A 10,578-nucleotide genomic window follows, 5' to 3' on the forward strand; every position below is an offset into this window, starting at 1 on the left:
TTAATCTCAACCCTATTTTTTCACTGTCCTCCTTCACTTTCATTGTCTGAGCTTCTGGATCATTACAGTAGTATCGTGAACATAGTGCAGGTTATTTATTTTTTCCCATACAATTTTAAAACATCATTTTGTTCCATTACATTTTCCCTCAATATATATTCATAAATCTATGAGAATGGAATTCTCAGAATCATATATTAGTTACTGATAATATATACTGATAATTTAGTTCTGAGGTCAAAAATGTCAAATATAGAAATGCATATGCTAATTGCATTGCTAGCTTAGTTCTTCCATTGAATCTATGCTATTTGCTCTGGATAAACAATACATTTTTAAACTGAGGGTTTTCTTTTTTTGATAAGGCCTAATAAAACTGGTACACTGTTCTGAATGTTTTTCCCAGCAGATGGCAGAATGGTCTCCTGACTAATATTTGTATGTTTCATTTGGGAGAGACACAGAATTCATAGAAAAGCAACAACATGATCTAACATACACTTTTTGTCTAACATGAAAACAGAAAGAACAAAATAATACATTCAATTGGATTTCCTCTCTCTTTCAGAACATTTCTCTGGAATATTTTCATCTGTTAACTTCTACATAAGCAAATAGTATTAATATTAAAGGGCTAAATGGTTGCAAGCTCTTTAAATATAAACAGATGAGTCTGATGAAGAATCTTATCCATCTAAACTAAATTTAAAAATTGTTTTTCTTTAAAAAAAAGTATCCAAAAAGTTTTGGATTACATTATCTCTTTCCCACCAATAAATTTACAGGTAAGCTATAACCTTCTCTCATTTTCCCTTTTTTATATAGCTGTCAAATTGAGTTCGTTGAAAGATTTATTCATAAATTTCTTTTGCAATAGTTTTTTTTTAATGTTTATGAATACAAAGATGAAAAACTAAAACAAACTAAGGAAGTATAAAAAGTAAAGGAAAAAAAAACAGAAAAATGGAAGGGGTAGAAAAAAACAGAAATAAAATATATAAAAGGTGATTTCCCCCTCCCTCCAGATAAGTAGAAACAATTTGACAAGTATAACTTAATGCCTTCTGTAGTACTTCAATTTTAAAAAAATTCTTCTTCCCATATTTCGTCCCACAAATTTATTTCAAAAAAGCATGGTCTTTGTAAACAATCTCCTTTAATAGAATGTATTATTTAATGTTAGCTTTATGTCTAAATACATATAGATTTTCTCTAATATACTTTTTATTATTATTGATAAATTGCATTGTGAAATAAAGAGAACTATGAATTTTGAATTTTAAAAAAGCGTCTAGTCAAAAGCTTCCAGTGACTATATTTAAATAAGAATTAAACACCACAACTACCCTGTTTTCCCCAAAATAAGACATCACCTGATAATAAGCCTAATCGAGCGCATGGCAATAAGGCCAAGCGCTTATTTGTGGGTTCAAAAAAAATATAAGACAGGGTCTTATTTTCGGGGAAACATGGTAGCAAAATGCTTAGAGAGTGATATAGAGATGGAGAATTAAATTAAGGGGGACATCCAAATACGAAAATGTAGCAATAATTTAAGATTTAGACTGGTTGTATACATGTTCAAATCATGATAGTTGAAAAAAATGTATCCTTGGAAAATTGGGAGTCATAGACTAGCTAAAGTTTGAGAGCCAGTTTGTTGTAGTGGTTAAGGGACCAGACTAGAAACTAGGAGATCCTGAGTTCTAGGCCCACTTTAGGCACAAAAACAGCTGGATAACCTTGAGCCAATCACTCTCTCTCAGTTCTAAGTAGTTGGAAATAGCAAACCACTTCTCAATAGCAAATTTTGCCAAGAAAATTGCAGGGACTTGTCCAGGTAATTGCCAGGAATCAATACTGACTTGAAGGCATGCCAGCGCATACATGAGTGTGACACACATACTAGACAAAGTTGAGGTCACCTTGGAGTTAAATAATGCTGAGGACTGTTCTAATTTGGAAGAAAGAATTTGAAAACCCAGTTCTAGCAAGTTATTGGCCTCAGTTTTTTTTTAAAAATATTGAATATGTATAGACATATAGACGTAACATGGTATGAACTGATGATACATTTCTTTTTGGTATCTACTGAATTTTTCAAAGAATGTTAAAAAGAATTGGCTATCTATTAATCTATGCTGGAGATACAAACATTTAAAGATATGTTAATACATGAGATTTAGTCATATCCTCTGGTTTTTCCATATCCTTAGTACCCTATGAGCTCTTCATCAGAGAAATTAGATTTAAAGACATTAAGGTTAAATATATATCTCCAAAATTTGTAATGTATTAATTATGAAAAAATTTAGACCTATCATGCTTGGAGAGGAAAAAATGTTACATATTCTTAGGATGGTAATTGTGCAACATAAACCAAAGGTTGGCTTGATGAAATGTGTGCACTGTCAACCTTTGAACTGGCTCTTTATGCACAAAATGGATGCATTACTTTTTAATCATAGACAATATTAGTGCTTTTTTCCCTTCTCTTTTGCATACTTTGTATTATGTTTGTTGTTGTATTGAAGCAATCCTTTTTGTTATGAAAATTAATTTGGTGAAACTGTTTAATTTGACCATAATTCTATTAAATATAATTTAAATTTAAATATATGTGTTAGATTGGGCGAATGAAGAGACGGGAAGCCAGGCTCATACAATGAAATAGGTATATTGCTTCACTGTTAGTATCTAACAATATGTTTTCTAAGCTGCTCAGAATAGTACAGTAATGCAGTATTTGAGATCCAACTGAGGAGATTTGAAAAGAGACAATCGTGAGGTAAAATTTATTTAGAAAAACTGGAGGTAATTCAGATTCACAATGAAAGAAGGTCAGTTAAAATATGTAGAGTAAATATATATATATATATCCAAAATGAGAAGAAAAGCTTACCAACTAAAATAACATGATCAAGAAGAACAATGTTAAAGAAGCTGGTAGAACCTAGAAAGCATTTTTCAATTTCAAATTAGCCTAATTTCATTTTTTTTCACTTGTATTTATTCTTGGAGCATTCTTGTTCATCTTTGTTTTAGCCTACATACTTTCCTCCTTAAAAGCCACATTAAAATTTCTATTTAAAAACATTGCATACAGCAATATTTTCAAATGATGGTCCAAAGGCTTCATTTATACAGCCTTCTTTATTTTATAAGAAATAAAAAATCTAAGACTCTAAAAATCCTGGTTGTCATTGCAACTATAATACAATTCCGCAAAGCACCTGAAGGCAGGACAAGAAGCAGTGGATGGAAACTAATCAAGGAGAGAAGCAACCTAGAAATAAGGAAAAATTTCCTTGCAGTTAGAACAATTAATCTGTTATGGCTGACTCACAAAACACCTTTCTGCTTGTAGCGTGACAGTGAAGCAAAGGAGTGGTATGATTTGAATGTGTGGGAAGCTGGGAGGGAGAGAAAGGATTTATGTGAGCCATTTGCAACTTGAGAAAATCTTACAACCCTAAGGTCATGAGCTGAAGACTTTCGAAAGAAGAAGACTATTTTCCCAAAATAAAATGCTTAACCTGGATTGGTGGACAATGAACACTGGCGGCCTGGGGAAAGGAAAAGGGAGTTTCATTATACTGTACTTCGTGCCAAAACCTTAGAATTGGCTTTGCTTCTTCTGTTCCTGTATGGATCTATCAGTAAAGTTTTACTCTTGGTAATAAAAATGTCCCAGGAGTTTCTTTTGCTGTGCATGCCAATAGGATGGTTGACATAATCAGTGGAACAGCTTGCCTTTAGAAGTTGTAGGTGGAAATTTTAAAGAAGAGGTTAGACAACCACTTGTCTGAAATGGTATAGGTCCCCCTCATGAGCAGAGGGACTACAAGATCTCCAAGGCCCCTTGCAACTTGGTTATTTTGTTGTTCTGTTACTTGTTAATTGAACCTCATACAGTATAGAAATACATGGTGGCTCTTTCTTTTATTTGTTTAGCTACTAAAGTAAAAGTATGCCGCCAATCTTTTCAGATCAGGAGAACATAGAAAGCATAGAAAATCAAAATCCACCATATGTCTCTCTCTCTACACGATAAAAACTTATAAGATACAGACATGTATATATTGAGAAACACATATAACATGTGCACTATAAGCAACTGAACATAATATTAATTTTCTTTGTTTAATATAATAATATTAATGTTACAGGCAATTAAATTTTTACAACAAATCTGTCAGCCTTAGACATTTTCAATGAAATCAAATCATATTGATTTTAGTAGAGCTTACTCCCAGTTACAGTAAATGGAAATAAGAGTATCACTGTATTTCTGCTTAAAAGTAAATCCAGTGAATTCAATGAATTTTACTTCCAAGTTATATATACAGAATTGTAATTAAAAACTTATTTATTGTATGATTTTCCTGATTTTTTTCTCAGAAGAAAATCATAATTTCAGGGTTTTTTAAAATCATAATATTGATAGGCAGGATTCCATCTTGAAATATATTGGCATTTATTCAGCTGGTTTCCTGAATCAGCTGGATTTATTTATTTTACTTTTTTGGGGGGGTTGCCTAAAGACCTTTTTTCCTCCGTGTGGTTTGAGTTACATTGCAAAATATAGAGCATCAGAACACTGTGACCCTGACTGCAAGATAATGACACAAACAACCGATCAAGGGGTGGCAGAATCCCAGTTCCTGGAACCCCATGACCTGTTTGAATTCAGAAATTTTGAAAAAAATCTCGATATCTGAAAAAGCCAAGTTGGTTAAAATATTTAGATTGAACATAAAATCATAATAAAAAGTACAGATAGTTCTTGCTTAACGACCATTTATTCAGAGACTGTTCAAAGTTATGATTCCACTGCTGCCTACCTGTTGCCCCAGCTGACCTTCAGCATTTTCTTCTTCCTACTGCTGACAAGGCCTCTTGGTCAAGGCAGCTGCTGACCCTTAGTGAGATTGTGGGAGACCTCCACAAGCCTTGCAAAGCCTATGTGCAGCCTACATAATGGGCTTGTGGGGGTAGCAAGAATAGGTGGGGATAGAGTGCAGGGCAGCCAAAAGGGTAGAGATGGGGGGAGACAGGCAGATGGGAGGAATTAAATCAGAGGCAAATAAGGCAGAGCAAAAGAAGCATGAGGTCCTCACCTAACAGTTTGGTCCTCACCTAACAATTGCTAGTGGGACTACTGGAACTGCTGTTGCTAAGTGGTGTGGTCATGTCATGTTTCACCTGATAGCCACCCCACTTAGTAATGGAAATTCCAGTCTTAATTAGAGTTGTTAACCAAGAACTGTAGTCTAATCTTATATTAGAGGTGCACAATCTGCAGCTGACCCTCTCTCCAGTGCATTCTCTCAATCTCCTCTTTAAAGTTGCCATTAAAATGTAGTTTTAATATGATAGAAGGGGGCAATTATTGAATGTTTGAGGAATAATACTGGTAAATCTAATTAAATAAACAAGAGATTTGGACACTGTCAATAGAAATAGCAATGTTTACTGTATAACAGTACTCGCCTTCATCTTGTCACATCTATGAATGAGGAAGCTTTAAGATATCACCAAGTACACTGTTATAAAGGTAATATTTCCTTCATTATTCTGACACCATCCAAGCACAGCCTCACATTATGTAAATGTATTATGTTTCATCATCATCTGCCTTGAAGGCACAGTGAGGTGGCTAATAATTGGTGTGATCAAGGTGTGTTTGGGAGTTTGGAGAGGACACGGGTATGCCACTTCTCTTCTTGCCACATAGGCTTCAAATCTAACTAAAGCATGTATTCTGTTTGTTTTGTTTAGCAAATGCTTATCTTTCAAGTGAACAAGTTATTCTGATACTCAAAAGAGATAATAACACTGTACAAGATATTCATCTGATTAATCAATAAAAATTATTGTTATTCGTTACACAATAGCCATGTCCATATATCTCACATCCAAATCAGGGGTGAAATGCTACCGGTTCGCTCTGGTTTGGGCAAACCGGTAGTGATAAAAACTACCGGTTTGGGCAAACTGGTATTTAGTCTAAAAAGCTACCGGTTCAGGCGAACCGGTAGTTAAAAAAGCTATAGGTTCCTCTGAACTGGTATTTCTGACGATCAGCTGTGCAGTGGGATTTAGCTTTGCTAGAAAGCAGGAAGTCCTGTTTTCTAGCAAAGCTAAACTGTGCTGCACAGCTGATTCCTCCCCCTCCTGTTCTACTTACCTTCCCAAGCCTCCCTTTGGTGTGTACTAAGCATTCTAAAGCCCACTGCACAGCTGATTGTCAGAAATACCAGTTCAGAGGAACTGGTAGTTTTTTTAAATCCTGCTTTCTAGTGAAGCTAAATCGCGTGCCACAGCTGATCCCCCCCTCACTTCTACTTACCTTCCCAAGCCTCCTTTTGGCATGTACTGCACATGCGTGCATGCGTGCAGCACGCAGGTTTGGTGTGCACTGTGCATGCGCACACAGTGTGCATTTGTCACGCAGCACGCATGCACAGCCAGAGAACCAGTAGCAAACTGGTTCGGATTTCACCACTGATCCATATATCCCAGTAAGTCAGAAGTGGGAAGAATTCTGATTTAATATGAATTTCCCAGATGTAGTGAAACAAAATCCCTTTCCATTATTTGTTTACCATGATGTGTGAATCCAGAATATCAGGCAAGGCTCTCTAACTTAAGTTAAATGCTAAAGAAATTTAGAACTATTACAAAGAAATAATTCATTACATTATATTACAATACATTGGCCTTTTTCACATATAGGGGAATATGCTCATTTCATACAGGCATTGAGTTACGTACAGACGTACGTAGGAATTTGCATGACCGCCGCGGATTGGATGGAATTCGCGGCGGGAAAAAGGCGAGCCACGGCTGCCGCACCAGCAGTTCCTTACGGTGACCAGCTAAATAAATTTACAGGAAAAGTTCTGGAGTCCCGTCTCTTCTTTCCCACGCTTCGAACTTAACACATTGTCTCCTTGTACCCTCTTATCATAGTAAGCTTTGAAAGTAATGCAGAAACCTGACTCAACTCAGCTCCCACTCCAGAAGGAATGCTATGAAGGCCCTTTCACAGCATTTTCTCTAGAGCTGCATGGTTTCTCAATGATGGAAACTCTTGCCTTGTCCAAGCATCCCTATCTGAATCTTTCCTCCTCTCCTTTATTCAAAAGGTGTGGGGTTACAGACAGCTCCCCCAATGAATGGAGCCCAGTTTCCCTACTTATATTTTTTTGGAGGCTAGGACTCTGAAGAAGCTTAAGGTTCTGTGAGTCTCAAGGCACCATTTTCTCCCTTAGAATTCTTGAACACCTTCCAAAGCAGCCCATTTTCCTACTTATTTTTGACAACCGGCTACCACCCAAATAATCTTAAAATGATATAATTTGTGCACCCCTAATTCAATGTGTGCATGGACATAAAAGAACATAAGAAAACATGAAGGAAGAATGTCTGCACATGTTCATATATATTTCAGTCCATTTCTCTATTTCCTCCTAAAACTGGTATCTATAATAAAAAATAATACAAAACTTCTAAGTTTTTAATTTTAATAATCTCTTTCAATTTTTAATGTAGCAGGATCGTGGAAGAGTGCAGCTTTTGTCCATTTTTCAATGTATTATTATGTACCATATTTTTTGCACTATAAGACGCTCCAGACAATAAGACACACCTAGCTTTGGGAGAGGAAAACAAGAAAAAAAAAATCTCCCTCTGCCTCTCAGCAATTTACCTCCTTGCAGCAAACAGCAAACAGCCTGGTCAGCTTCAGCACAGCCTGATTTAGCACGAGCAGCTGATTGGTGGTTGGATCGGTGTCACAGAATACGACCCATCAACTATTCCAGGCTGTGGAGATTGCCGCCGCCCATCGTTAATGGCACCGCCAATTGTCACCGCCACCTATCGCCACCTCTGTGCTCCCCATTTTTTGCCTCCATGCGCCCCGCTTTCAGCCTCCGCACGTCCCGTTTTTGGCTCATTCCAGGCGGCCTATTGCTGCCTAACGCTGCCTATTGCTGCCTAACACCACCTATTGCCACCTAACGGTGCCAATCACTGCCTAACACTGCCAATCACTGCCTCTGCTGATCACCACCACCGTTCAGTGGCTATAGACGGCGGCAGCAATCCCTGATACCTGGAATGGGCCAAAAACAGGATGCGTGGAGGCTGAAAATGGGGCATGCAGAGGCTGAAAATGGGATGCCCAATGGCTGAAAATTGGGCACGCAGAGGCCAAAAATGAGGTGGCAATAAGCAGCGGCGCTGGGTGGTGATGGCGATGAGCGGTGGCAATCCCCGCAGCCTGGAATAACTGATCAACAGTATTGATCCAACCGCCAATCAGCTGCTCGTGCTAAATCAAGCTGTGCTGAAGCTGACTAGGCTGTTTGCTGTTTGCTGCAAGGAGGCAAATTGCTGGGAGGCAGAGGCCGAAGGGTGGAGGCCGGTGGGTGGTTGAGGCTTCGGCAATATTTGCTCTATAAGATGCACAGACATTTCCACCCACTTTTTTGGAGGAGGAAAAGTGTGTCTTATAGTGTAAAAAATACAGTAATCTTCTACTGTTGCGTGCTTTGGAGTTTTGAAAGCCAAGGTGACCCAAGATTTCATGGTCAGCCAAAGAAATCTGTCTGTCAGTCAGTTTATATAACATTACAGAGAATTTGTAGACATTGTGTATGGCTGAGGCCAGAACTCTTCTTGAAATATGATTTTGGCGGGTGTCAGAGTTCTACCACTTCAAAAAATGTGTCAACGCAGCCCTGCCAGTTCCCACTGGAAATACCTTTTTTTAATTTTTGCATTTATACCTTTCCTTTTTTGCCTGCCATTTTACCTGCACATGGATTAGAGAACAAACAAAAGTATATGTTATCATCAAGAGAGTAAAAGAAGTGAAATGGAAATGGGCTGGTCACATAGCAAAAATAACTGATGGAAAGTGGACCAAGGCAATCATAGAATGGATCCCACTTGATAAAAAGCATCCACAAAAGAGACCTAAAACAAGATGGATCGACGACATCAGCAAGTATTGAGGACCCAACTGGCAAAAGAAATCTCAGGACTACATTGGTTGAAACATGTGCAAGGGACCTTCATCCTGCAGTGGATAGACAATGGTTAAAATGATGATGATGACCTTGCCTTTTTATGGAAGTCAAGGTGGTACAGAGATCTCAGAACAACAACTCTGAAGCTCAGTCTGAGAGAGAATGACTGGTTCATAGCCATTCTGAAAACTTTTTGATTCAGTAGAGACCTGTATCTAGCTTTCCTTGTCCAAATTCAGCACTTCGGCCACAACAATATACCTGGTGAAATACCAATGTGAATGTGGAATTGTAGTTCACACCTACTCTACTAAAAGATATTTGTGAAAGTTGATCATCCATGCTCAACAGAAGGACTATGCTTCCTTCTGAATTATCTTCAAATTTATGACATTTAGCAGGAGAACAGAAAAAAGAGGTCACTGAGCCATTCTAGAATTGTGCAAAATGTAAATATACAGTAGATATTTAAACTCTATGTTCAGCCAATATAAATATACAGTTTGCTCTTTTACAGTTTATTTTAGATTATAAAAGCGAACAGTCACTTGATTCATTAAACATTACTCTGAAAAGAACTCAACAATCTTGAGACACTTCCCAAATTTTCCCCCTCCCCTCTTTTTTTTCATAATCCAATCACAGTCAATGTTGTTTTCCCGACAACATGTATTTAGGGAGTTTTTTGGCATTGGCCTTTCTTCATTCTAGTTACCCGTAGATGAGCTGCCCAGGAAGGAAATAGTGGTGAGTATATAGATATTAGAGATGCCGTTACAAAAAAAGCAGACAAAAGAGTACCATTTCCCAAAAATATACTAGGGGAGAAATAGAAATTTTAATGAAAATAGGCAAGAAAACAGAAAAGATAATATGTGAATGATAGACTCTTCAAGAGTTATCTGAATTTTATTTTAGAATACATAACAGGCACTGCCAAGCAGTGAAAAGTTTCTTGGATTGAACAAGTTCAGGAGTAATGCTTGGGTAACAGTAACTATATATGTGGTTATTCAGCTGTTACATGCAAACCACATCGCAAAGCAACTTCCATCACAACAAAGAGTAGCATGTCAGAGATGAAATGGAAGCTTTTCATTGTTTAGAATATTAACTTTCCAGAATAGAGGGTTAGAGTGCCGGAATAAAGTATTTGGCATTGTGCTAAATAGAACTCTGACTGCTGCCAAGAAAATTCTTCCAGATGACATTCAACTGTAATTTGAAGCCAGTATAGATATACTGTTTGACTAATATCAGCAGGCAAAAAAGCCCAGTGAAATGTTTCCTCTGGAGATTATAAAGGATAACATCTCAACTCCCAAAATAAGAATGAATTCAGGATCATCCTTGTGGCTAATGGACCTGTGTTGGGCTAAACCAACACCGTTTTCTCCCAACTTCAGCACAAATTGTCTAATGATGCCTACAGGATTTATCATTCATAACAACAGTTAAATGTTCTCCCAGTAACAGCAAGCCAGCTCTTTATAGCTGAAAATCAATACCTCTTTTCTCCTTTTAGTAAAGCCTGTCA

Source organism: Pantherophis guttatus, chromosome 3 (assembly GCF_059756535.1).
Source record: "Pantherophis guttatus breed Tessera chromosome 3, ASM5975653v1, whole genome shotgun sequence".
Lineage (NCBI taxonomy): Eukaryota > Metazoa > Chordata > Lepidosauria > Squamata > Colubridae > Pantherophis > Pantherophis guttatus.